This window comes from Sus scrofa, chromosome 11 (assembly GCF_054392235.1).
Source record: "Sus scrofa isolate SSC_HxYL_T2T_F1_AM1 chromosome 11, Sscrofa_HxYL_maternal_Yorkshire_Landrace_v2.0, whole genome shotgun sequence".
Classification (NCBI taxonomy): Eukaryota; Metazoa; Chordata; class Mammalia; order Artiodactyla; family Suidae; genus Sus; species Sus scrofa.
In genome coordinates this window covers 18,869,675-18,897,410 of record NC_139393.1, presented here as the reverse complement: position 1 = coordinate 18,897,410, position 27,736 = coordinate 18,869,675, and the positions used below count along the sequence as shown (strand labels likewise).

At 38.6% G+C, this 27,736-nt stretch overlaps 1 protein-coding gene across 38 annotated transcripts in view; it reads right to left on the bottom strand.

Moving 5' to 3' along the window:
- CAB39L (calcium binding protein 39 like) overlaps positions 1 to 27,736 on the bottom strand; it is a 722,245-nt gene that overhangs the window by 683,056 nt on the left and 11,453 nt on the right. For 21 of the 38 annotated variants that reach the window (XR_014818817.1, XR_014818819.1, XR_014818820.1 and 18 more), the window contains 2 exon segments: positions 23,082 to 23,230; positions 21,727 to 21,802 (listed from right to left, as the gene is read on the bottom strand). The gene's annotated coding sequence lies outside the window, so the exon portion shown is untranslated. 38 annotated transcript variants of the gene reach the window in all.

Below are 27,736 nucleotides of genomic sequence, written 5' to 3'. Positions count from 1 at the left end.
CACTTTTTGTGAATCAAAGAAAGAGTTCATTCCCCATCTGTTAACTATTTGCTAGGTACGTACTTACATGCCAGATACTGGGCTAGACCTCAGAAATGGCTGATAAGCATAAAAGCAAAGGCTAGAAATATTCCTGTAGCAAGGAAAAGAAAAATAACGGATTTTAATGTAAGATTAGACCTCATAAACAGTTACTCAATCTGGGAACCTCTTAAAAGTACCTAGAAATCCTATTTATAAGCATACTGCTTTTCTTCAATTATTAATATTTAGGATAAATAAAAATAATGTCTTATTCAACATAGTTGGGTTTTTTGTGGTAAGATTTTTATGTTTTCTATTATAGTTGATTTACAACGCTCTGTCAATTTCTGCTGTATAGCAAAGTGACCCAGTCACACACACATATACATTCTTTTTCTTATTTAGTGTCATCACTATAATTGATTTTCTAACATTTTTCAGGATGGTAATGATTTTTCTATAACTTAAGTAAAATATAATCTTAGGCTGTCATAAACCCCTAGAAATTATTTCTTAGATTGTTTCCCAGAGAGGATGGTTGCCAAATTCCCAACAACCCACTCACAAATAAACTTCCAAGGTACAAAATACTTGCAAACTGGGGGTGACTTATTCTTTATTATAATCCTATGGGCTTAAGAAATGGTGCCACTACTTCTATCAATGAATTACTAGTTTAAAATAAAAAATGATTCTGAAGATTGTGAAGCTATGTACAAATCTTCCATCAGTCTAAGGACTGAGTGTGGGAAGTTATGTAAAGTAAAGGTTGGTTTGTGATATAATCTCTAATGGATTTACTTTGACTTCTAGTGCAGGATACTGGTCCAGGAAAGGTTTCCACAGACCAGCTGAGTGTCTTCTTCTAATAGGTCAACAGGTTAAAAAAAAAAAAAAGGCACAAAAACTCACAAAACAAAACCTGTTCTACAGGCTTCTGCACACATACAGGAAATAGTAGAGAAAGTACAGCCATTTTATAGTGTATCTAGAATACGAACCCTTTTAATATGAGTCCATTGACACTTTGCTTAAGTTTTCATTTCTGCTAAGTGGTTCTGCTTTAAAGGACTCACTTGAATCAATAACTAAGGACATCTTTTCTGAGGCTGGCAGAGTAGATTAAAAACTTAATGATGCATCTTTAAGCAATGACTCACTTTAGCAGCTTACAATATATACTTCCTTCTTCCCACAGAAGAATGATTATATGCCTTCCACTGATGCCTTTAAAAAGATATACATAAAATTGGCACACACTCTCCCATATTAAGATTGTACAAATGAAGTTTTTATTGGAATGTGAATACATATTTTAAGAGTGTATTAGTTTTTCCACTGCTCTATTGCTTACACACATACAAGCATTTGGTTAAAACAGTTCTTCAGCAGAACAACAATATGATATGAGAGCTTGGTGCCAGCAATAAGAACAAAATAACTGCCTTATTCTTTAATTTGGAATGTGCATTCACTGTACATCAAATGGTAAATTTGACATGTAAATGGTTTAATTTTTATTTTCACCACAGAACATTGAAAAAAATCATGTGTCACTTACTGGATCTAACAGAAGCATTCAACATTCAACTTACATATCCCTTTAACTAATGGCATCATTAACGTTTCTAATTGAATTAGGAGGGAATGTTGTAATTTATTATAATTGATAATATCAGACTCACAATGATCACTTTAAATTTACTGACAATAAACAGAAAGAGATAACTTTTGAATTTTCATGCAGTTGAAAGAGAAACATGAAAAATGGTATCCTGTCACTATTTTATTTTTGGAAACTCTTTGTAAATAAAAACCCATTTCCAAAATAAGATAGTCTGTGGACACAGAATAGTTGGTAATGATTCAAGTGCCTTAGGCAACAGAGAAGCATTGTTTTGTAGTTGTTTTTTTAAACCTCACTTAGTAACAGCAATTCATCATGTACAAAGAAACAAGGTAAAAGCATGGTTTAAAATGAATATATAAGTAATAATTGCAAAGCTTCGACTAAAACTCAAGTTTATCATATTAATTCCATTTCTGTGAATCGGTATAGGTAACCTGGTTGATACTCACCCAATGTTAAAGAAAAGCCCAGGCTTGTCTAAGCAACGAAAAATAGACACATGCTGAGGTGCTGAAGACAGCTCTTTCTGGGGCTCAAAGCACTTTAGATGAAGCAGACTTTATATTCCATTTAATAGAGGGTGTCTCCTCTTACCAGAGTGTGGCAGAGAGAAGAGTTTCCATAATACCGTCTTGACTTTCTGTCCCTCTCTCTGAAGAGTAACAGTTACCACCGGAAAACGTTAGCAGAAAATGATCACTTGAACACTCACACGGGGCAGCAGTAAATTTCCACTCTCTTTGCGTGCTCTCAGATTCCAAGCCTTTGCTTGTCTCTTAATCTGTCACAGGCAGTTCTGTTTCTGGTCAAACCAGCTTGCTATGCGTTCTCTTCTCTCACTAATGCACTCGTTTAGATACATACCACAGAGTCACAGCTCCCTCTTTTCCTTCCTCCCTCCCAATCATGCAATGTCACAAGAATGTGTGTAAAGCAATTAAGCGGAGGCGAATTTAATTCTTGGCCAAAAAAAAAAAAAAAAAAAAAAGAGTCTAGGGATAAACAAAAATTTTTTCTCATCACATTTTCCCCCTTTAAGTCCTATACTCATTCATGCACAGGGTTTTGTCAACAGATTAAACTGGCCTGACCATCCTGTTTAAGAATGGAAATAAAGGTTTCCTTCTTTCTTTCTTTCTTTCTTTTTTTTTTTTTTTTTTTTTTTTTGGTCTTTTTGCCATTTCTTGGGCCACTCCCATGGCATATGGAGATTCCCAGGCTAGGGGTCTAATCAGAGCTGCAGCTGCCAGCCTACACCAGAGCCACAGCAACACGGGATCCGAGCCTCACCTGCAAGCTACACCACAGCTCACAGCAACGCCGGATCCTTAACCCTCTGAGCAAGGCCAGGGATCGAACCCTCAACCTCCTGGTTCCTAGTTGGATTCGTTAACCACTGAGCCATGATGGGAACTCCAAGAATGTAAGTAAAGGTTTCTAACAAAGGTGTGTTAATGGTGATAACAACAGATTCATTTTCCAATATGTGCCCTCAAGGAAGATGCTATTGCCAATCATAAGAAGAAAGTGTAGCAAGTAAATACACAGATATTATTAATTTAATCTTGAGATTTAAAAAGCAAGTGAGATGTTAGAATCAGTATTCAGAATTTAATTTTAGTGTAATTCTGTGAAATTTAATTTTTTTAAAAATGGTTTATTTTGAAACCATTGTAGAGTAAAATGTCTTAAAATTATGGATCTCCCGCGTCTGCAACCTACACCACAGCTCACGGCAACGCCGGATCGTTAACCCAATGAGCAAGGGCAGGGATCGAACCAGAAACCTCATGGTTCCTAGTCGGATTCATTAACCACTGCGCCACGACGGGAACTCCAGTCTGTTGTCTGTTACTTCAAATCAGTAGTTGTGTTAATCTTGAATCTTATTTCCTATCTTTAAAGAAATGTTAAATGGAAACGTTCCTAAAACGCTAAAGGGTGTTAAGAGCCTACTGTTTTTCTCAGTCTAAGATTATAATCAAAGAGTTTTGGTATAAGTGAAGAAGTTCAGAATTTGTAAAGGTAGCACTCAGAATAACTATAAGGCTGATTTTTAAAAGGCACTTTAAAATTGGGAAACTTCATATAAATCTATAATGGAGTCTAAGGCACAAATAAATTAGCTATTTAATATATAATTAATCAGACTGCCTACATATGAATGTGTGTAGGTTTGTAGTTGATTCCTACTAAATACCATTTTTCTAAGATACATACAAAGAAATCAGGAAAAGTGACCTTATTTTAGGCCATAAAGACATCAATACATTTTCAAAGGAGAAATAGTGCAAACTTCATTCTCTGAATACAACACAATAAAACTATAAGTTATGCAAAAAATTTTCAGAACATAAGCAAATGTTCCTTAAAAAACCCTATTAATACTTAAAAATTTAAAAAGAACATTCTTTCAAAAATTATTTGGACAAAGAATTAAAAGTACAATTATAGGGACTTCTGGGCTATGATGGAGTAAGAGGGACTAGATTTACCCTTCTATCTGACAAAACTAAAAAACTGGACAAAATTAATAAAACAATGGTTTTTCAGATACTGGATATGAGGCAGCTCAGCCCAGTAAATCCAGAGAGAAGGGAAACAAAGGTAAACTTTATAATTGCTTCAGGCTACAGAGCAGGAAGGGGATCCTCAACAGAGCATGGCAGTGTCCCGGCTGAAAAGGCAGAGTTGATAATTCAAGAAGGCCAATGTGGTGAAAATTCATAGGGCAAAATACCAGGGAGGAGAGAGCTGCAAAGTGAGCCCCAGAGATCTGCAAAGAGCTCTCTTCAAATCTTCACTGAGAACTGATCAATGCATGTCCATGAGAAAACTCCATGGCCAAGGCCAAGGAAAGAACCACTGGAAAGAAGGAGGCTGAAAAATTCCCATTACACACACAGGGCTGAGACTAAATAGTGTATGTCCTCAACAGCCAGAGTGAGGAAATCTCATAATAAATGGGAGACTGGGTTAAGTACTCAGAAAAATATTGCCTCAATTGAAGGACCAAACTAGCTCCAGACTAAAGGTTGTTCTTGTCCCTCCTAAAAGAACTCACAAGTAATCTTGAAAGGATTGAATTCTTCCCAAATAATTTGAGTGTATCCCAGAGTAGAATATTAAAATATTGGAGAAATTATTAGAAATCTAACACAGAACAACACAGAATTCACAATGTTTAGCATCCAGTCAAAAATTACCAGGCATGCATGCAAAAAGCAGGAAAATACAATGTATAATATGAAGGAAAAATTAAGCAATAGAAAATGACTCAGAAATGACACAAGTAACAGAATTAGAACAGAAAGACACTAAAACAACTATTACAAATATACTTCATAGGTTTAGGAAAGTATAAAAAAGCATTGAGTAAGTTAAGGAGATGGAATATATTAGACTCAAATCAAATCTCTAAAGATTAAAACTACAATTTCTGATATTAAAAAATATACCAAATAGGGGAGTTCCCATTGTGGTGCAGCATGTATGTATATATATATGTATACACACACACATATATATATATCCCAAGCAGCCTAATTTATGTATTGTTTGAGTCCCAAAAGGAGAAGAGAGAAAAGGGGAATTATAAAACAATGTTTAAAGATATAATGACTAAAAATTTTCCAAATTTAGTGAAATAATAAATCCACAGATCTAAGAGCAGCAAACCCTAAACACATATGACCCCGCAATCCCACTCTTGGGCATATATCCAGACAAGAGTTTTCTTGAAAAAGACACATGCACCCTCATGTTCACTGCAGCACTACTCACAATAGCCAAGACATGGAAACAACCTAAATGTCCATCGACAGATGATTGGATTCAGAAGATGTGGTATATATACACAATGGAATACTACTCAGCCATAAAAAAGAACAACATAATACCATTTATAGCAACATGGATGGAACTAGAGACTCTCATACTGAGTGAAATAAGTCAGAAAGAGAAAGACAAATACCATATGATATCACTTATAACTGGAATCTAACATATAGCACAAATGAACATTTCCCACAGAAAAGAAAATCATGGACCTGGAGAATAGACTTGTGGCCTCCCGGGCTGAGAGGGAGGGAGTGGGAGGGGTTGGGAGCTTGGGGTTATTGGATACAACTTGGAATGGATTTACAATGAGATCTTGCTGAGTAGCATTGAGAACTATGTCTAGATACTTATATTGTAACAGAACAAAGTGTGGAAAAAAAATGTATATATGTAAGTGTATCTTGGCCCCCATGCTGTACAGCGGAAAAATAAATTAATTTAAAAAAGAGAAAGAAACATTAAAAAAAAACTATACAAAAGCACAGTATAATCAAATTGCTTAATAATTAATTGTGGGAGTTCCCACTGTGGCTCAGCACAAATGGATCTGATTAGCATCCATGAGGATGCAGGTTTCATTCCCTGGTTTCACTCAGTGAGTTAAGGATCCAGCATTGCCATGAGCTATGGTGTGGTGTAGGTCGCAGATGAAGCTTGGATCTGGCATTGCTGTGGCTGTGGTGCAGGCTAGCAGCTGTAGCTCCGACTGGACCCCTAGCCTGGGAACCTCCATATGCCACAGATGTGGCCCTAAAAGATGAAACAATAAAAAAATAATAATAATAATGGTGGAGTTCCCATTGTGGCGCAGCAGAAACAAACCTGACTAGGAACCATGAGGATGTGGGTCCGATCCCTGGCCTTGCTCAGTGGGTTAAGGATCTGGCGTTGCTGTGGCTGTGGCATAGGCCAGCAGCTGCAGCTCGGATTCAACCCCTAGCCTGGGGACTTCCATATGTGGTGAGGGCAGCCACAAAAAGCCAAAAAAACCAAAAAATTAATGGTAAGAGAATACCTTATAAGTAGTTTGAGAAAGGTATAACATATAGAGAAAAAAAGAAATGAATAGATTTCTCATCAAAAACTAGGCAAGTCAGAAGTAGAACAACATTGGAGTCCCATTGTGGCTCAGTGGTTAACAAATCCGACTAGGAACCATTAGGTTGCAGGTTCGATCCCTGTCCTTGCTCAGTGGGTTAAGGATATGGCGTTGCCATGAGCTGTGGTGTAGGTCGAAGACTCGGCTTGGATCCCGTATTGCTGTGGCTCTGGAGTAGTATGGCGGCTACAGCTCCGATTAGACCCCTAGCCTGGGAACCTCCATATGCTGCGAGAGAGGCCCAAGAAAGGGCAAAAAGATTTAAAAAAAAAAAAAAAAGTAGAACAACGTCTTCAAAATACTAAAAGAAAATAACTGTCAATATCTTTCAGAAATGAAGACATAGAAAAGCTGAACTAATCACCAGCAGATCAGAGTACACAAAATGTTAACAGAGGTCCCTTCTTCAAGCAGAAAAAATACACTAAATGGAAATATTCACAAAGGAATGAATAATATTGGAAATAATAAATATGTATGTAAATATAAAAATTTTTTTCTTATTTTAAAACTTCCTTTAGAGAGTTCCCTGGTGGCCTAGCATTTAAGGATTTGGTATTGTCCGGCTGTGGCTCAGGTTTGATCCCTGACCTGGGAACTTCCTCATGCTGCTGGCATGGCCAAAAATCCCCAAATCCTTTAAAAGATAATTTATTTCAAGGCAAAAACAATAACAATATATATTTTGGGATTTGTGATATATACAGAAGCAAAATACATTACATCAATAACACAAAAGCCAGAAGAAAAAAAATATGCTTGAAGGTAGACTGTGATGCATCAAAAAGATACAAAATAAAATTGAAAGCATTTGAACAAACAAATAAACAAAAAGATTCAAAGAGCTATATAGCTAATTTGTCAGTAAATGAGATAAGATAAAATAATAAAAAATAATACAAATGAAGGCAGAAAAAAAGAGGAAAAAGAAAGTTCAGAAAGAATAAAGAAAAACAAATAGTAAGATGGTAATTTATCCAACCTTATCAATAACCACATGAGAAGTAAATGGTCTAAACCATTTAAAAATCAGATCTCCATTTAAAAATCAGATACTGTCAGACTGAACAAAAAAGGCAGGACCCAAGCATATATTACTTACAAATTTTAAATATGAAGACACAAATCAGTCCAAAGTGAAAGAAAAAAATATGTCATGCAAATACTATTAAAAAAAACCTGAGGTGACTACAAATATCTTTAAAGTAGATTTCAGAGTGAAGAACATTTTTAGATAGAAAGAGGGCTTATTAAATGCTTTATAAAGAGGTCAATTCATCAAGAGGCCATGCAAATTCTAAGCATTTATGCATCTACTGACAAAGCTGCAAAAACCATGAAGAAAAAAACTAAGAGAAATGAAAGATGAAAAATTCAAATCTACTGCTATAGCCTAAGATATACCCTTCTTCCAATAATTCATAGAAAAAGTAGATAAAACATCAGGAAGTATATGAAAGACTTGAACAGCATTAAAACCAATTTGATCTGATATGTGCCAAGCATACAAACATACAAAATATGTTCTCTGATCACATTAACTTAGAAATCAGTAATAAAAGATATGAGAAATCCCCAAATATCTGGAAACTAAATAGTACACTACTAAATAACTTATTGGTCAAAGAAGAAATGAGACAAAAAAAAAAAAAATCAGTATCAAGAATGAAACAGTAAACCATAAAAAATATATGAGAAAATAACAGATGAGTATTTATTTGATCTCTGGGTAAGGCAGTTTTTTCAGTCAGACCAGATCTATATAAGAATAATGCTTTCATTGTTATGCTCTCTCTTCTCTTCCTTTTTTAAAAATGATTCTGGCATTTTCAAAAGTCCAAGACAATTCTGTTACAGAAACTTGAAAGAATGTGTTTTGTGGTGCCATTTAACTTGTTCTTCATGCCTTGTATTTTCTATAAACAGGAAATTAGCTCTAAAAGCATAATAAAATATAAATATTTTGACAAGATAATTTCCTAAGTTCATAATGTTAGCACACCAGGAGGCAAAAGTCTCATTATTAGCGATCTATATTTGATGACTGAGTTAGAGGATAATACCAAATTTCTTTATTGAAATTGTTTTCTTTTTAACTAGCTACTAGGATACAGATATATTTATTTATTTATTCATTTATAAAATATATATATATATATTTTTTTTTTTTTGTCTTTTTGCTATTTCTTTGGACCGCTCCCGCGGCATATGGAGGTTCCCAGGCTAGGGGTCTAATCGGAGCTGTAGCCCCTGGCCTATGCCAGAGCCACAGCAACTCGGGATCCGAGCCGCATCTGCAACCTACACCACAGCTCACAGCAACGCCAGATCGTTAACCCACAAGCAAGGGCAGGGACCGAACCCGCAACCCCATGGTTCCTAGGTCGGATTCATTAACCACTGCGCCACGACGGGAACTCCTAAAATATTTTTATTTTTTGGCCACACTTGTGGCATATGGAAGTTCCTGGGCCAGGGATCAGATCTGAGCTACAGCTGCAAACCATGCCATGGCTGCAGCAATGCTGGATCCTTTTAACCTGCTGCACTGGGCGGGGATCGAACCTGCACCTCTGCAGGAACCTGAGCAGCTTCAGTCAGATTCTTTGATTGATTGATTGATTGATTTGTCTTTTTAGGGCTGCACCCACGGCATAAGGAAGTTCTCGGGCTAGGTGTCGAATCAGAGCTACAGCTGCCAGCCTATGCCACAGCCACAGCAATGCCAGCTCTGAGCTGAATCTGACCTACACCACAGCCCAGAGCAACACCAGATCCTTAACCCATTGGGTACGGACAGGGATCGAACTCGAGTCCTCATGGCTAACGAGTTGGGTTTGTTAACTGCTGAGCCACGACGGGAACTCCTGTAGTCAGATTCTTAACCCACTGCACCATGAAGAGAACTCCCGAGGGGGACTGGTATTTTTCAACATGCAAATGTGCAGTTCTCTATCAGTGCTTCCTCCAGTGATCTGAGTATTCACTGGTGATCCTTTCCTAAATCAATCGCTTCACTAGGGTTGTAAACTGTTGATTTTAAAAATTCCATTCTTTCTACATATATTGCCTGGCATTTCTTTGTAGAGAAGAGCTTCTTCACAACTATACTTCTAATTGCTTAATTCTCTTTATTTAGTTACCAATTTTGAAAGTAAGAAGCTGGTAATACTCATTTCCAACGGTGGAAAATGAGAGATTTTTTTTTTTTTTTTGGTGAGGAAAGTCTTTCTCTTCTTTTGAATATCATTATAGGCTCACAAATTTTTATATATTCCATGTTTCAATCAATTATAGGCATTATTCTTTTTTTGGTGCTGTCCTCCTAGCCTGAGATCTCCCCCAAAGCAGGGTCTAAAGCAAAAGGCTCATGTAATATTATTTTAATAAGAAGTCCAACCACAATGAGCAGGAAAGAGGAAATAGGGGAATAAAGCAATGGAGGAGGGAGAGCCAGTATGACAATGCAACATCAAGCTGGCCACCTTTTAAATGTATCAGACTGAACCTCTTAGAAGCCTATAAACTGCATTTCAGAATCATCCCTAGGGTTTGTGGGTGAGGGTAGAAAAGGAAGAGGAAGAATTTATCTACTGGCTCTTACCTTCTATTGATCAAAGGCTTTCCCAAAAGGGCACTAACTCCCAAACACTTGGATTTAATTCCTCTCTTCTTCCGGGTTGCACATGTGTGGGTCTGGGTACTTGGTAGACCCCATGGCAATGTCCATAAGAAGCCCTGGGGAAGGTAGCAAAGGGCTTGCAGAATGACAGGAGATGAGGCCTACCAGAGGGTTTGCATAAAGCTGAAATATGGCAAATGAGTCCTGGAGGATCTGCAACGGTATATAGGAGATATCGAAAATAATGACTCAAATCTCCCCAAATTTGGCCAGTGGAGTCCCTTCAAGAGAGCTCCTACATCCTTTTGATATAATTTCAATAATCTTTGAATTTTCACTGCTTTCTTGTTCAAGACAATGTTGCAGGCTCACCACTATGTATTTACTTTGTTCCAGATCTGGAATGAGCCACTTTTCCAGGGAGAAGTTTTCCAAATGTGATGAACAGTGCACTCGCACTTGCTCCAAAGTGTTTACCTGCTGCATCCAGTTCCAAGATCTCTGTTGGTTTGATGCTTTTTAATCAGTTTTGAAGTAGCTCCTTTTGGTCTAGCCTATGGATCAATTAAAAACTTAGCCTCCTCACCCCTGATATCTAATAAACAAGGCAAAGGGAAAACAAGTTACCAGGAAAAAATACTCCCACATAAAAATAGGGGAAGTGAAGAAACATCAGTCTATAATATGTATGTGATTTTTCTACACAGGAAGAGCAAGCTTCCCTACCTGGGAACGGGTTCCTTAGCTACCAAATTGGTTGCCCCTTGCTCTAATCTCTCTAATCCCTGGGAGAATCCTCCCTATCCACTGTCCTCCAAAGTCACATGTGAGAGGGTCATTGTGGATGGTTCATGACTGAGAGCTTTCCTGCTGAAGCCAGTCTACCTGTTTGGGGGTCAGATTTAGAGGTCTGGGACTTGACAAGGGATAGGAAATGACAGGTTTTTATTTCTCAGGCTTGAGTTTCTTTGACAATACAACTGTTTTAGATTATCACTTGGCTTTTAATTGCTTTGCCTTTTATCTTCTACTAATCAAAGCCAGAAACTGTTGAATCTGGACTCAATGCTGTGATTTTTGTCTCTAATCAGCCCCCTTGCCCTGACCATTACACAAGCCCCCAGGTTAATATTTATATTAATATTTGTATTTAATTATTGGGTTCCATGTGGCATGGGCATTGACCAACCAAACCAGATGTCCAAACAACCAGCATAGCCATAATCATTCAGCATGCCTGCTGTATTTTGAATGAAGTGGATTCATTCATACAGAATATCATGGTCCAGCATTAGCTGGAACACTGGTAATTATGTTCATACATTCTTATGCTTTCCAAATGTTCTACAATTAACATATAGAGTCAGCTTTCAAAACAAGGTCTAAGTGTTTCTAAAAATCACCATGCTACACAGCATCATGCAATAAAAACACAGCAATTGTGGGGAAAGTAGGGCTGGGACTCAATACTCAAAAATTTCATCAGAGACTTTTTTTTTAAGTAGAAACCTAATAAAAACAGTAGTACGCTTTTATAAATGTTAAGTGGCTTAACAAAAATGTAAACACCACAATAAATATGGCACTTTTACTTGAAAAAAGATATGACATTTGCTTGTAGAAGTGAGTGTTAGAAGACTTGTAAATTGTGAATTTTTAAGAAATAGTGGAAAGAGGATTATCTGAAATCAGATGAAGAGTTGTAACACCAAAGGTGGATGACTGTGACACATGTGGTACACAGAGATGGCTGGTACATTTCTGAGGTATGTGCATGTCTGCGTTTTGTGTATTTCTCCAGAGTTTGGTTCAGCTAGGTAGTTTTCTTTGAAACTGTACAAAAGTAAATGAGAAATCTACATTATGCTCAAATTGTTTCCAAATATATTCAATCATATTGGAACAAATGTGTGTTTGCAAAACAAAATGTTATAGGAGAAATGACTTTTATTTTCACCAGGATTAAATATACATATATATATATATGTCGAATATGCTAACAAGTATTGTGAACCTATTGTGATTTTGCTAATTTGGGTAACTATAGGTTTTTGTTTGTTTGTTTGTTTGTCTTTTCGTCTTTTCTAGGGCTGCTCCTACGGCATATGGAGGTTCCCAGCTAGGGGTTCAATCGCAGCTGTAGCCACCGGCCTACACCAGAGCCACAGCAACGCAGGATCCGAGCCACGTCTGCAACCTACACCACAGCTCACTGCAATGCTGGATTCTTAACCCACTGAGCAAGGCCAGGGATCGAACCCACAACCTCATGGTTCCTAGTCTGATTCGTTAACTACTGAGCCATGACGGGAACTCCCTAGGTTTGTTTTTTTTGTTTGTTTGTTTGTTTTTTTGTCTTTTGTCGTTGTTGCTATTTCTTGGTTCTTGGGCCGCTCCCGCGGCATATGGAGGTTCCCAGGCTAGGGGTCGAATCGGAGCTGTAGCCACCGGCCTACACCAGAGCCACAGCAACTCGGGATCCGAGCCGAGTCTGCAACCTACACCACGGCTCACAGCAACGCCGGATTGTTAACCCACTGAGCAAGGGCAGGGACCGAACCCGCAACCTCATGGTTCCTAGTCGGATTCGTTAACCACTGCGCCACGACGGGAACTCCCTCTTTGTTTGTTTTTTAAGTGGTGTTTACCTTTCTCTTACTCCCATTGATCTTTTTCCCTTCACTTTTTTCTTCTTCTTTTTTTTTAAGTTTTTCCCTTCACTTCTCACTTACACTTTTGTTGCTCTATTTTTTTTTTCTTCCTAAAGACTATACAATATAGACACAAAATACCACAGCTACACCTTCAGCCAGCCCAGGAATCACATTTGAGCTATTCTTTAATAGCCTTATGCCACAAAGCAAAGAATGTCTACTATCTTAGGAGTTTGTCACGCTATCCATGTACCATAAATATCTCTAGTTCTCATAATTCCCATTTCAGACAGAATGAATATTGTGGCCCTGGAACCTGCCTGAAGATATTCAGGACTTCCCTAGTGGCTTAGTGGTTGAGGACCTGGCATGTCATGCTGTGGCTTGGGGCAGTGCTGTGGTGCAGGTTTGACCCCTAGCTTGGGAACTTCCACACGCCGAAGGTGCGGCCAAAAAAAAGAGATATTCAAATGGCTTTCATAAAAGCAGAATATAGGAGAAATGCTGGGGGAGAAATGCTTTAGAGGTCTCCGAGTTGTACTGAAACGGGGATTACTTGATAGAATGAAAGCACATTTCTAATCGTCTATTAATTGCTACTCCTTGGACAAATTTGTAAATCTTTAAAAGATCTTAACTTTAACAACATAATAAATATTCATTATTCTGTTTCTCTCTCATACTAATTCTGCTTCCCATATCCTTCTGCTATTTTTAGGAAGGAAGAAGCTTTGAGTTACAAATTTAGGTGACATCCTTGCCCACTGGCTGTTACTTCCAAAATGTCAGAGGAATTTCTCAAAGCGGAGAACATTAATCGCTGTTGCATTTTCTTAGCACTACTCTGGCCCCCTGCTGGTGCTGCGCTGCAGTGGCAGCTGCAGTATTTGGCCCTCAACGATAAGATCAACTATGCAAGTCCAAGGAATGATTGTCTTGTTTCCCTAATGCCAAGATAAAATATGTATCTCTGTATATACACTTAGTAAGACATAAATATAGATATATAGCCTCTGAAGACCTTTATATGATAAACTATTCTGAACATTCTTCTCTTATCAAGTGACTAGCATCATAGGCCACAGAATCTTTGGAATTAGGCAGACCCAGACTTGAATGAAAACAGATGGCACCTAAGTAATATATCTTTAAATTACAGATATCCAGAACTAGCTGTGAGGATCAAGTGAACTAATATACATACATGCCTTAGTTAAGTGTTAAATGTTAGACATTACTCCACGCATAAAATTTAAAAACCATCTCTATCATATATTAAAATATATCATCCAACTTGTGGTTGCTCTGTTCTCGACTGGGGCCACTGGAGGAATCACATGCAGCTTGCAGTCAACCTCATTTATTAAACACTTAGCAGATGCAAAATGTCACACCAGGTGCTCCAGAGATACACATGCCCACATACCAATAAATCATTAACTGTATGTTTAGGGACTTTAAATTTTTTCTTATATACCAAGACCAGAATAATTCCATTAAAAGAATTCTGGATGCAGCATTTTAAAAAGTGTAGGATAGGTATGCAGAAACCCTGGAGTTTAGTCTAATTTACTCTAACCAAAAGATGGAGAGTTGAGACGTGGGCAAGGGAAATGGGACTATTAGCCATGTAATCTAAATTAAAAATTACAGGCAATCTTGAAGGTTCTAGAAGTTGCACAGAGGTTCCAGAATATTTGCAAATTGGAGATTAATAGCAAATCATCAAGGAGACGCTCTATAACAATGCTTTATTTTACACTCAATCCGCATCTTTCATTCCAACAACTTTTGGGTATTCTCTTTGTACCTATATGACACAAAGTTGTTTTCTCTGTGTCTATATGACACAAAGTGTATATATAGATACACACACACACATATATATAATATCTCAAATACATACGTTTTATTTTTAGGGCTGCGCTCAGGGCATATGGGGGTTCCCAGGTTGGAGGTCTAATCGGAGATGTAGCTGCCAGCCTATACCACAGCCACAGCAATGCCAGATCTGAGCCGGGTCTGCAACGTACACCAAAGCTTACAGCAATGCCAGATCCTTAACCCACTGAGTAAGGCTAGGGATTGAACTGCGTCCTCAAGGATGCTAGTCAGATTCATTTCCACTGAGCCACAATGGGAACTCCCATAAAGTAGTTTTCAATTCGTTTCAAAGTAGTTTCTTTTTTTCTTTTGTCTTTTTATGGCCCCACTAGTCCTGAGCCAACACCCAAAGTAGTTTCAATGCTAATAAGTTTCAATGATACTTTCAGGTTGCTTATATGGTATTTAGGTGAGAGTCAGAAAAAGGGACAGGTGCAGTCAAGGAGATGCACAGATTAACCAGCAAATACTACCTTCACGCAAAGAACAAGTACACTTTTCTTCAGGCAGTTGCAGCCCTGCACCAGCCTAGCACATAATTTGATGTGAGAGAAGGGGACATGAGCTGAATTTCAGGCTGCACTCACTTCCCTGGCCAGGAACCTTTGGACAAACCACATAACTAAACGTGATGGCTCGGAACGCTTTACAATGGCAAGGTTCTGTTACAACTGTCTTGTCACTTCAGTGTATAGGATTCTTTCAACCGCCCCTCTGAGGGAAATCTGCTCTTTGGAGATACAGGGTAGAATAAGGAATTCATATTCTGTTAGGGGATATAAGATATGTACCAAAAATAACCATAGTATAAGGCAAAAAGTCATGAATCACAAAAGACTAATGAAATACCAAAAAATTCAGAAGATACAAAAGAAAAAAAAAAACCTTACTAATATCTTGAGGAATCACAGAAGGTTTCACAGAAAAAGTACACTGGAACTCGTTCTTGAATGATGTGTCTGATTTGGTAACACAGAAATAGGAATAGAGGATTAGGAAGTGTAAGATGTAAAGAACAGTAGTTTAGGAGTTCCCGTCATGGCTCAGTGGTTAACGAATCCGCCTAGGAACCATGAGGTTGTGGGTTCAATCCCTGGCCTCTCTCAGTGGGTTACGGATCCCATGTTGCTGTGGCTGTGGTGTAGGCCGGCGGCTACAGCTCCGATTAGACCTCCATATGCTGAGGGTGTGGCCCTAGAAAATACAAAAAAAGAAACCCCAAAAAACAAAAAACAGTGGTTTATCATAAGCAAATGCTGTGTGAATGACAGTAAACAAAAATTGAAAAGAAAGGTTAGGATCAGATTATGAAGAGCTTTTAATAACAGGCTAATGAGTTTAACTGTTGATTTGTGGGCATGTTGCGATCAAACTCTCATTCATGAATATGAATTTGGCAGTGTACAAGAAGAATCAAAAAGGCAGAGAAACAGGAGGAGATGAAATTAAAGGCAACTGCAGTAATCTAGGATGACATTGAAGGTAACTAGGCAGTGGGGATGCGAGGACTCTAGGAGTATCTGAGACAATAGCTTTGGCAACTCAATAAATGTAGATGATGATTGAGAGAAGAGACAAGATGATGAGTTTCCATGACTATGTGAAAAAGTAGGTGGATAGTATCGTCAAGATAAATAACAACCAAAGAAAGGTAAACAGTAGTTCCTCTGGGGCTCAGCAAGTTAAGGACCGGCATTATCACTGCTGTGGCACAGGTTCGATCCTTGGCCTGGGAACTTCGACATGCCACAGGCATAGCCAAAAAAGGGGAGGGGGATAAATTTTACAAAATAACTAATTGCTGGATATGTAACAAGTTAGAGGTGCCGGTAAGACTTCTGGTTGTAGATGCTACACCAGGCAGTTGAACACATAAAACTACAACTTGGAGAGAAAACAAGCCAGAGCAATACATCTGGGGTCACCCACTCTGCCAGTGCAATATGAAAGGCCCAAGAGAGAGCCAAGAACAGACCTTTAGGGAATGCCTACAAGTGGCGTTAGAAAAACCGGTGACTAAAGAAACAGCATTTAGAGAAGGAGAAGAGAACCAGTAAAGTATACCATCAGGATGACCAAAAAAGAGATCATCAAGGAGTTCCTGCTGTGGCATAATGGGACCAGTAGCATCTCGGGAGCACTGGGATGCAGGTTCGATCCCAGACCCGGCACAGTGGGTTAAGGATCTGGTGTTGTCACAGCTTGCAGCTTAGGTCGCAACTGTGGCTTGGATCTGATCCCTGGCCTGGGAACTCCATATAACACAAGGTGGCCAAGAGAGAGAGAGAAAGAGAGAGAGAGAATCATCAAGAATGTGAAGTGGGGGAGTTCCGTTGTGGCTCAGGGGAAATGAATCCAACTAATATCCATGAGTATTTGGGTTCGATCCCTGGCCTTGCTCAATGGGTTAAGGATCTGGCATTGCCGTGAGCTGTGGTATAGACAGCAGATGTGGCTCAGATCTGGCCTTGCTGTGGCTGTGATGTAGGCTGGCAGCTACAGCTCTGGTTTGACACTTAGCCTGGGAACTTCCATATGCCACACCTGAGGCCAGAAAAGAAAAGAATACAAAGTGGACAACAACACTAAGTACTGTGGAGCGGTGATGAGCACCCTGCCTAAATCTGTAATCTAATTTCTTCTAAATTTTTTTTAATTTTTATTAAAGTATAACTGATTTACAATGCTGTATATAAAGAAAGTATAATTATGTTTTGTTTTTTTGTGTGTGTGTGAAAATACTTTCTCCTTTTTTTCTGACCCGCCCATGGCATGTGGAAGTTCCTGGGTCAGGGATCAAACTAGTGCCATAGCAGTGACTGCTGGATCCTTAACCTGCTGAGCCACAAGGGAACTCTTATAATCTAATTTCTAAGACCCTCTTTCAATTCTTACAAAGCAAAGGTATTAGGGGAAGTAGGAATATTTGGAGAACCACTTAGGACAAGGAAAGGGACCTTTAAGAATTCATATTCCCCTAAAATCCTAAAGACATAGGCTGATCAAGAGACCAAAGCCAGGCTTGGATTCCCAGAGCACACCTCCCTGTGGCAAAGCATAAAGCAGGCAGAGGACTCCAAGCCAGTCTCTCTCGGAAACTGGTAATATTGGCTCAACTGTCTTGCCTAGAAGACTGGTTGGGAGGTTGGAGTCTTAGTAGCCCTGGACACACAACAAACCGTCCAGGGCAAATTTAGGATTGTAAGAGGCTAGCGGTGTAATAAAGGAGCCATGAGCATATTACTGTTTTCAAGTGTTTGGTAAGGAAGAGGAGAGCTTGAAGGACTAATGAAAGGGGAATTTGGTTGCTTTTTTTTTTTTTTTAATACTTTGAACTCTTGGTAGATTGAATGGGTAGAATAGATAGGAGGAAGATGAAAGATAAGAAGAGAACAATTAATGAGGCAAGAGTCTTAAGCTCCAGTGGAAGATGGGATCATGAACATAAGTTGAAAGTTTAACCCCCAAAATAATGATACATATTCTTCTAAAATGAAAAAGGAAGAGAAAGTGTGAGTAAAGAAACTGTCCAGTAAAGAGGAATAAATTAGGAAGCACACGATTGTTTCCATTTTCTCAGAAAAGAAGGTCTCAAGATCATCTGAAGAGAAGGAGGGTGGAGTAATAGAATGTGCCTTTGAACAGAGCGAAAAGTGATGTTATCAAAAAACACATAAATGTAGCAAGAAGAAAAGCTAAAGGCAGTAACTCATGTACATCAAACTCTAAGTTCGATAGTTATAATTCCACTGACAGTTGTACTATGAACAATAACTAGGTGAAATACATGCTATGGCATTCCTCCAACTTCCCTATTTATTTATTTATTTATTGGTCTTTTTTTTTTTAGGGCCGCACCCAAAGCATATGGAGGTTCCCAGGCTAGGGGTCCAATCAGAGCTGTAGCTGCCGGCCTAGCCACAGCTCACGGCAATGCCAGATCCTTAACCCACTGAGCGAGGCCAGGGATCGAACATGAGTCCTCATGGACACTAGTCGGGTTTGTTAACCACCGAGCCACAACAGGAACTCCCAACTTTCCAATTTAAAGAATAACAAAGAATGAAGTAAGAATGAAATCATAGAATCCTGAGATACAATATACAATAGCATCATATACAACAAAAACAGGCTCAGTGCAACAAATATAGTCAGATGGTTATGATTCTCGTATTTCCCCGCCCTTCTTTGCTGGATCTACTTTTTGTTTTCTCCGTAGTTGAAAAGTTTCTCCATGTTTATGAAAAATTCTTGCTCATGTCAAGTAAGAACACAACACAGCTTTTAATAAAAGAACAACTCTTATTCTAGTGAGAACTGATGCATGTTCTTTTTTAATAAAGTATGTCGTCTTCCAATTTTCCAAGTTTTTACAAATGTTCATTTTGCTACAAATTATTGAAATCAGAGCTATGTGAAAATTTTATGTTGGAAAATCATATTATTTCTGTTATAAATCTTTAAAAGGACAATTTGTAAGCTGGTGCTCTAGAGCCAAGAAGCAAAACAGTATCTAAAAAGAACAAAGAATCAGGCTGAGTAAAAGGACAGAAAACCTTGAGTTATAAATTACTTGGTTTAAAATGTCAAGGGAAACCAGTCTCAAAGTATCCCTTTCTACATTCTGAAGCTTGATAATAATGGAAAGTACTTTAGACAAGATATTTAATTTTCAGATTCAAACAAAGCCACTGACAGCAAACAAACACATGGAATTGATAATAAAACACATTCACTGATTGGAAATATCTCTATAGAATTAGTTCAGTAACTATAGTTGGATTCCATTATCTTTATAAATAAATACATTCTACCTTAAAACTCTAAAGACTTACAAAACATGATCTAGAGTGGGAGAAATGATTACAAATCCATTAATGGCTATTAACCAATGACTATTAACCACAGAAAAATATTTTAGGTAAATGGAAACACAAAAGAGTGTCATTTTAGGAGCTCCTGCTCTGGGGCAATGGGATCCGTGGCGTCTGCAGCACCAGGACACAAGTTTGATCCCTGGCCTGGCACAGTGTGTTAAAGGACCCAGCCTTGCCACAGCAGCAGCATAGGTTGCAACAGTGGCTAGGATCTGATCCCTGGCCTGGGAACTCCATATGCCACAAGGTAGCCAAAAAAGAAAAAAGGCGAGGGGGTATCATTTAATAAATAAAACAAATTGTGTGCTTTTCTTGCTATATCTCTTGAGAGTTCCTGTTCCCCTCATGCCAGACTTTCCCCATTTCTTTCACCACCCCCCCATTATTTCTGTCCCAGCTTCTAGTCCCAAGTCTGTATATGTACTTCATCGTTTTTTTTTTTTTGTTTTTTTTTTGTCTTTTTGCCTTCTCTAGGGCCGCTCCCATGGCATACGGGGGTTCCCAGGCTAGGGGTCGAATCGGAGCTGTAGCCACTGGCCTACACAGGAGCCACAGCAAAGTGGGATCCTTAACCCACTGAGCAAGGGCAGGGATTGAACCCGCAACCTCATCGTTCCTAGTTGGATTTGTTAACCACTGCGCCACGACGGGAACTCCTGTACTTCATGTTAAATCTTAGCAAAAGAGACCCTTCCAATGGAGATGACACCTTTTTAAAAAGGTAACTTAACATAACAATCATCTTCTGATACTTGAACTCCGTCCACCCTTGTGGATTCAAATTCATCACAAATGAATTATCAAGGCATTTCTTCCAAACAAATTGAACATTTTCTACAAAAACAAAAATTCTTGTGCCAACTACCAAAAGGCTGACAATTTCTCCATTTCAATACAGTATCAAAAATGTAGATGAGGTGTTCCCGTCATGGCTCAGCAGTTATCGAACCCGACTAGCATCCACGAGGACATGGGTTCGACATCTGGCCTCGCTCAGTGGGTTGGAGATCTCGAGTTGCCGTGAGCTGTGGTGCAGGTCACAGACCTGATTCGGATGCTGCGTTGCTGTGGTTGTGGTGTTGGCTGCCAGCTACAGCTCTGATTCAACCCTTAGCCTGGGAACCTCCATGTGCGGGCGGGTGTGGCCCTAAAAAGACAGAAAGACAAAAAAAAAAAAAAAAGTAGATGAACGTTTTTACCTTAGTAAAAGAAGCATAACTATTGTAAGAAACATAAGATTTTTTTTTTCGCTTTTTTTTTTTTTTTTTTTTTTGCTTTTTAGGGCCACACCTGCAGCATATTCAGGTTCCCAGGCTAGGGGTCTAATTGGAGCTGTTGTTGCTGGCCTACGCCAGAGCCACAGCAACACCAGATCCGTGCCACGTCTGTGACCTACACCACAGCTCAGGGCAACACCAGATCCTTAACCCACTGAGCAAGGCCAGGGATGGAACCCGCAACCTCATTGTTCCTAGTCAGATTCATTTCCACTGCGCCACGATGGGAACTCCAGGAAGATTTTTTAAAACATAAACTACCACTGGCAAGAATGTGGTGAGACAAAATTTCATTCACAGCTGTGTAGAATTTAATCACTAAGAATATTTCTAGAAAACAATTTACCAGAATATTCACGCTCTTTAACATACTATTTCTACTAACAGAAAGCTATCCTGAGAAAATACTCAGAGATATGTACAGAGATTTAATGATATTATTTTAATGTTATTTCTATTAGGAAAGCCTGGAATATTTTCAAACAAGAAATGGTTGAATAAATTACGCTATACTACCATCTTAGAATTTAATAGAGGTGTCAAAATAATACATCATATATTCATATAAAAATAATATGCTAAATAAAAATTTTAAAATAGAATATTTATCTGTATTTCAAATTCACTGGCATTGGCTAGATCCTTAACCCACTGAGCGAGGCCAGAGATCAAACCCACAACCTCACAGTTCCTAGATGGATTCATTTCCGCTATGCCACGACGGGAGCTTCTTGTTAAATTTTATTTTAGTGTGTTACTGTAGCCTGCAAGTCTATCACAGGCACTTATAATCTTGATTGAGTTATTGTATTAGCTTACCTTAGATGTTGTGTATCATCTGCAAATTTGCTTCAACTTTCTCAGCCTTCACCAAAGTTGATGATCAACACAGCTTCTGACAAAAAGAAAAGCTTAAAAATTATTTTTAAAAATACTTATAGAAATTTCAATATATTTCCTTATCGTTATCAGGTATATAGAATTATAAATTAAATTTCCATCATAATCATATACAAATAAATCAAATTAAAATAAGAAAATATCCCTACGTCCATGACTTCCAAGTAGTAGACTTTTTAAAAAGTAGTAATGAACCAAATTAAAATATTTCATCATTAGGGGAAACCTGGAGAAATGTGAAGGTTTGGATAAGAGGAACTCTAGCACCACTGAAATTCCTATCAGCTCTCCCCTTCCACAGGAGGAAATATACCTTATCTAAAATGGGAATTTTTTTTTTTTTTTTTTTTGCTTTTTAGGGCCACACTTGATGCATATGGAAGTTCTCAGGCTAGGGGTAGAATCAGAGCTACAGCTGCTGGCCTACACCACAGCCACAGAATTGGTGGATCCAAGCCATGTCTGTGACCTACACCACAGCTCACGGCAATGCCAGATCCTTAACCCACTGAACAAGGCCAGGGCCTCGAACCTGCATCCTCATGGATCCTAGTTGGATTCATTTCCGCTGTGCCACAACAGAAACTCCTAAACTAGTGTCTTAAAGGCCTATGTGTACTAACAGTTTGCGCAAAGCTTAGAAGAATTTTGAAGTTTCACAAACAGAAGCTTTAAAAGGTGTTTTGCTCTTTACAGCATCATGAAAACATATGCCTACTAGATTTTTTTTTCTCTGCTTTGCCATACTTTTATTTATTTATTTATGGTATGCAGAAGTTCCCGGGCCAGGGTCAGAACCTAAGCCACAGCAGTGACAATGTTGAATTCTCAACTGATAGGCCACCAGGGAACTCCCATGATTTGCCATAGTTTTAGATCATATATTTCACTAATTTCAGTCATGAATGGTAACTTAAAAAAATTTTTTTTTTATTTTTTTGCCTTTTTAGGGCTGTACTGTGGCATAAGGCGGTTCCCTGGTTAGGGGTCCAATTGGAGCTACAGCTGCCGGCCTACGCCACAGGATCTAAGCCGTGTCTGTGACCCACACCACAGCTCACGGCAATGCTGGACCTCTAACCCACTGATCGAGGCCAGAGATGGAACCCGCAACCGCATGGTTCCGAGTTGGATTCGTTTCCACTACTCCATGATGGGAAGTCCATGAATGGTAACTTTTATAAAATGTTTTATCTCCAACATCAGTATGAGGGTGTGTATGTGTGCATGTGTGTATGTTTACATTTTCCCAATAGAAATAAGAGAAAACTTACACTTCTCTCCTTTAATACAGTGGTCTTGCATGAAGAATGGATAAACCACTGATTCTGGGTCTGCATCTTTATTTTCTGAGCAGCAACTACTGGTTTAAATAGAACACTTAGCTCTTGATGTTCTTTCTTCTTAATACTTGATGTAGATCCTGCAACAATGTAATAGAAGAAAACATAGGCTTTGGAATCACATAGATCTGGGTTTAAATCGCAACGTCTCTGACCCTCTTCGGAAAATAATATCACAAGTCTCAGCTGGGTAGCCGATAAATTATATGGAATATATATAGTGGACTTCCCGTCGTGGCTCAGTGGTTAATGAATCCGACTAGGAACCAGGAGGTTGTGGGTTCAACCCCTGGCCTTGCTCAGTGGGTTGAGGATCTAGCGTTGCCATGAGCTGTGGTGTAGGTCACAGACGCAGCTCAGATCCCGTGTTGCTGTGGCTGTGGTGTATGCCAGTGGCTATAGCTCATATTAGACTCCTAGCCTGGGAACCTCCATATGCCATGGGAGTGGCCCTAGAAAAGGCAAAAAGACCAAAAAAAAAAAAAAAAAAAAGAATATAAATAGTGCCTAGGACAAAGCCTGCCATGTAACCTGTACTCTATTACATTGTTCTTCTGTGTAATTTGGTACTTCATTTCCACTTTGCTCAATCTCTTAAAAACCTTCTAAATTCTGAGTCATAGGCTAATAAACTACTGTGGCTTTGTTCAACAATTACCGTTTTGAAATACTTATTTTCACCATAGAGCATACTGTATAACTTTGGATTTTGGTGAGAAAGGTTTTAGTATAGTTATAATTTTTAGAATAGGTTTCATTTGTATTTCTCTTTGTACAACTGAAGTTGAACATCTTTTATGTTTTGTCATCTGTACTTTTTTCCATGAAATTTGTTTTTGTATCTGTGGCCTGCTTTTCTACTGGGTTGATGGTAATTTGCCTGATTTTTGAGGGTCATTTTCATTAAGGAGATAAGCTTTTTGCACTATAAGTTCAAATATTTCTTCCCACTTTTGTCATTTGTCATTTGACTTTGCTCATGGCATGTTTCACCATGTAATTTTTTTTTTTTTTGGCCATGCCTATGGCATGCAGAAACTCTTGGGCCAGGGACCGAACCTGCGCTATGGCAGTGACGTCAGATCCTTAACTACTAGGCCACTAGGGAACTCCTACATATTTTTTAATATAGTGGAATTTAACATATTTATTTTCTTCTGAAATTGAGTCATAGTTATAAAATCCTTGGCTTATAATTTGGTCCATGACTATTTTGCTTTGTATGTTGCCATTGAGAAGTTTGTTGCTAACCACTTCTTTCTGCCTGGAGGGCCAGAGGTATTTTTCATTAACTTCAGAGTCCAATAGATTTATTAGGACATAACCTAGCGATGACTGTTTGGAATCAATTTTCCCAGTATGTAACAAGCCTTTCTGATACGTAGATTTAAGTCTTCTCTTACTTTCAGAATGTTTTCATGGATTTCAGTTTAAATATTATCCTTGCTACTATTTCTTTCTTTTTACAAACTCTTATCTTATTTCTTGGTCACACTCATGGCATGTGGAAGTTCCTAGGTCAGGGACTGACTGAACCCAAGCTACAGTAGCAACCTGGGCTACTGCAGTGATGAGACCCAATCCTTAACCCACTGTGCCACAAGGGAACTCCCTAGAAACTCTAATTTTACATATCATCTATATCAATCCTTTCTCTCTTTTTACCTTCCTTCATTTAATTTTCATTCCTTTGGCTGTCTTCATATCTTTCCTCAATGCCCCTCATATCAGTCAAATCTAGTCTTCTTTAGGTAGCCTGGGCTTTAGCTTCATTGTCAAAGGTTACTATTCTTTGTCTTCATTTTGTTTCCTGAGTTCAGTAAATTCACTTTTCATATCTTCTCATTTTTGTTAATTTGTTTTGGGGTTCTGAATTTGAGACTTTATCTCTATAAATGCTCATGTAAGGGTATTTCATTCAGGTAGGAATATTTAATTCAGGTAATTTTAACTGTAGTTGAGTAAGCTTTGGGGGGGCCTTTCATCAGCAGAAATATTTTGACTCTTATTTTATGTTTTCTATTTAGAGTACCTTTATGTGGATGTTGTCTGCCATTTTCTGTTCATTTTGAAGTGTTTTAATTTTCCTAAACCAGTTAACAAGAGTACATAGACAGGATGAGAGATTTGGAAGTAATACTGGATTTTTTTTTTAATTGAATAGCAACTTCTGTTGGTTTAATAAACTACAGACTTTGGAGTTCCCGTCTTGGCTGAGTGGTTAACAAATCCGACTAGGAACCACGAGGTTGCGGGTTTGATCCCTGGCCTCACTCAGTGAGCTTAAGGATCCGGCGTTGCCATGAGCTGTGGAGTAGGTCGCAGATGCGGCTCGGATCCCGCATTGCTGTGGCTCTGGTGTAGGCTGGAGGCTACAGCTCCGATTAGACCCCTAGCCTGGGAACCTCCATATGCCGCAGGAGTGGCCCTAGAAAAAGGCAAAAAGACAAAAAAAACAAACAAACAAACAAAAAAAAAACCCAGACTTAAAAATCAATGACTCTTTTTTGGGTGAGAAGGGGGTTCATCTCTTCTATTCGGTCTCACCAAAATCCTTAGTTCCTACTACCTCTTCTTTCTCTTCACCACCAAGCCTCCAGGTAAATGGTGACCCTTTCAAGAAGCAGTGCTCTCTGAGACGGCCTCTTTCATCCCACATATTTTCAAGTCCCTTCCTTTATGTCTAAGGAGAATCATCCTTAGTATTTCCCTCCTTATGGCTGAGTTTTCTCTTTTTGGAATTATTTTACCTGCCTTCTACTGACCTCAGGTCCTGCTTCCCTTTCCTTTGCTCTGAAGTCTCAACCTCACCTATCACCTCAGCATGGGATCCAGAGCTGCAACTCAGTGTTTATTTGCCTACATAAACCATAATTTAAAATTATGTCAGTTAGGCAAGGGTTGTTGTAGCTTACTTTGCTCTCCTTATAGATCTGTATGGATTTTTTAAATTTTTTAAAAGAGATTATTATTATTTAACCACTTATTTTTGTTTATTTGTTTTAAATCATAGGACTTAAATTTGTCAGAGGTATTTTCCAATTTTAATTGTAATAGGGTTTTTTGGGCCACACTCATGGCATACAGAAGTTCCAAGGCTAGGGGTTGAATCAGAGCTACAGCTGCCAGCCTACACCACAGCCACAGCAACGACAGATCCAAGCTTCGTCTGCAACCTACACCACAGCTCATAGCAACACCGGATCTTTAACCCACTGAGTGAGGCCAGGGATCGAACCTGCAACCTCATGGTTCCTAGTCAGATTCATTTCCGCTGAGCCACAACGGGAATTCCATGTATAGATTTTTTAAAGGATGTACGGAGAGATTTGGATTTAGACAGTTGTTATCATCCCACAGAAACCTCAAGCCAGTTTTTTTTGTTGTTGTTATTTGTTTTAGTCACACCTGGGCCAGGGAACAAACTGGCACCACAACAGTGAGACAAGCCACAGCAGCAACAATGCTGGATTCTTAACCCTGGATCCTTAACCAGAGAACAATTTTTTAATTTTTTAATTTTTTTCTAGTCTTCTTATTATGTGCAGTCAACATTTTGACTTTTTTTTTTTTTTTTTTTTTTTTGGCTGCACCTGTGGCATATGGAAATTCCTGGGCCAAGGATCAAATCTGAGCTGCAGCTGTGACCTATGCCACAAATGAAGCAATGTCAGATCTGTAACACACTGTGTTGGGCCAGGGATTGAACCCATGTCTAATCAGAGACCCGAGCCACACAGATCCTTAACATGCTGTGCCACAGTGGGAACTCCAAAATTTTGACTTTAAAAAAAAAATTTTAATGACTTTTATTTTTTCCATTATGTTCTATCAATCCACAGTGTTTACACTGTTCTGTCCATTTCTACTGTACAGCAAAGTGACCCAGTAACACATATACATTCTTTTTCTCACATTATCCTCCATCATGTTCCAGCATAAGTGACTAGATATATATAGTCCCCTGTTCTATACAGCAGGATCTCATTGCTCACCCACATGCAATAGTTTGCATCTATTAACCCAACTCCCAGTCCATCCCACTCCCTCCCCCGCCCCCTCCCCCTTGGCAACCACAAGTCTGTTCTCCCAGTCCAAGAGTTTCTTTTCTGTGGAAAGGTTCATTTGTGCCATATATTAGATTCCAGATATAAGGGATATCATATGGTATTTGCCTTTCTCTTTCTGCAAAATTTTGACTTATGTTTTGGAACTGAGGTACTCTTTGTGGCCTAATATATAATAGATTTTTATAACTGTCTATGTGCGCTTGGAGAAGATATCTTCTCTATTACTGGATTTCAGACTTTGATACAAATCTATAAAATCTACCTTACTGATTATGTACAATGACTAATTTTTTTGGTCTACTTAACCTGACTTATTTCAAGAGAGGTGTATTAAAGTCCCCCAGAATTATCAGGTTCCTACTCCTTCTATCTCTAGTAGTTTTTACTTTATGAAAGCTCTTGATGTGTCATTTGGTAAATAGATAATTTAAAAAAAATTTTCATTGTAAATATAGCTCTTAGCTTTATAAGGGCTATTTTTTTAATATCCTTTATCATAAAGCTTTTTGAACTAAA